Below are 2,056 nucleotides of genomic sequence, written 5' to 3' on the forward strand. Positions count from 1 at the left end.
CTAGGAATAAATCCTAAAGAAAAATATTTAAATTAAATAGGCTCATATTATACATTCAAATTTGCATCCGAGTTTTCTCCACTTAATATTACAACATAAGAATTTTTCTATAATATTGCACAGGTTTAAAAAAAATCTCTGTTAAAAGCTATACCTTATTCCAAGAGAAAGACTATATTTTACTTATCTGTTTCTCTCATTCTCCACAGCTCTTAATAATCATGTTGAATACATTTGTATATAATGATTTTTCTCTTTTTAAAATATTTTTCTTTAGGATTTATTCCTGGAAAGATTACCATGAAGCCAAAGAAAAAAGACAAAGCAGTTTATGTTTTTCATAGTTATATCTAAATTGCTTTTATTAATTATGTTTTATTCTTACTTTATGCACAACATGCTCTTTTCAGATCTGTTTGGGAGGCAACCTCAGAATAAGGAAGTTCAATAAAGCTGCTGTACTTTGTTTTCATGTATGTATAATATTTTCATTTTGGATAATTAAAAATTAGAGCCATTTATCCTTTGACCTTTGAAAGGAAAAAATATTTTGCACAGAATATATTTTGTTATATTTATGTTTTCTTTTTTTGTTGTTTCGTTGGGAGACCTATGTCTCCAAATTGGGATGATTTTCCTGACCTTATTAACAATGCGATATCCTTTAACCAAAAGTGAAGTATAATGGATTTTGTGGAAGGATGGGAGAAGGAGGCATAAGTATCTATATCGCGGAAACAAAAGAGTAGGGGTGATGATTCATCATTCATCCTGTGGATGGGTGAGTTAGGGCTGTGTGATAATAAAATGTGTGGGCAGGGATTACTAAAGACATTTGACAGCGACATTTTTATGACTTTGTATAGACAAACATATGCTAATACACAAGAGTACTTCAAAAATTTCATGGAAAAATTGAATTACAAGGTACTTTTTGAAGAACTCTCACATGTAGGAAGGGTCCAGTAAATATTTATTGAGTGAGTGAATGTGTAAGTAACAGGTACTTACTTAAAGTCATTACTAGATTTTATATATGTTTGTGTTTGTTTATGTGTTTATATGTATGTATAATGCTTTATCTTATCTAACAGTCTATTTCTTTCTGTTCCCCACATTAAATTTCTATTTTTAAGATTTTGAAAATAAGAGTTTCCTTTACTTGATAGATCTCCACAGACTGAAAAACCTGTCCAAGAGATTTTTATTCCAGTCTATTGAAGCTATAAATTTAGAGTGGGACTATGTTAAATCGTATGTGGATCACAATTTTGAAGAATGAACAATATTAATTAGGCAATGTTATAATTATCTTAAAAGTCAAATTACCCAGTAACATACTCTTTCCTAGAGGTAATTAATGTCTTATACTTATCCTATAAAATATGCTAGAAACTATTAAACTGGAATATACTTCCTTTTAAAAGTTGATTTATGTTTTTCATAAAGTAGAGAGCATGGGTAAAGAGAGTGGGAGGAGAAGAGTAGTTGAATTCCTAGGTTTATGGTCTGGAAAGCATGTGTATTCTTACATATGGAGATGTAGGAAGTGTGGCAATTCACCAAACATTTATTCATCACCTAAGAGGTGCCAGACACTGAAGACACTATGCCAGCACTGAAAGAAGCACAACAAAAAAACAGACATAAACAGCACGTGTGCTATGGTAGATACCAGGGAGAGTATGTCTCCAGCCACTTACACATTCCCCAATCTGCCTGCTTACAATAGATATTTCTTGACTGTATCTTTTTTTCACAGTTAGAGGTGTGGGTTCAAATGTAAATTCTCCGGGAAGAGAAAAAGTGAAAAAGAATAATTGAAGCAATTACTGGGGTGAGACGTGCAAGGACGTACTCTGCAGTTGCACTGAGTACTCTATCTTGGTACTATGAAATCCCAATTATAATCTTTTCATGATTGATTAGCTATCTTTCTTTATCTCTTTGTAGGTAATTCAGGCTCCAGGAGGGTGCTACTTCCTGAATGGATCACCTCATGCCTCCGAGCAATGTGACTGAATTTATTCTCTTGGGACTCACACAGAATCCACAC

This window comes from Galeopterus variegatus, unplaced genomic scaffold, assembly GCF_000696425.1.
Source record: "Galeopterus variegatus unplaced genomic scaffold, G_variegatus-3.0.2 Scaffold14076, whole genome shotgun sequence".
Classification (NCBI taxonomy): domain Eukaryota; kingdom Metazoa; phylum Chordata; class Mammalia; order Dermoptera; family Cynocephalidae; genus Galeopterus; species Galeopterus variegatus.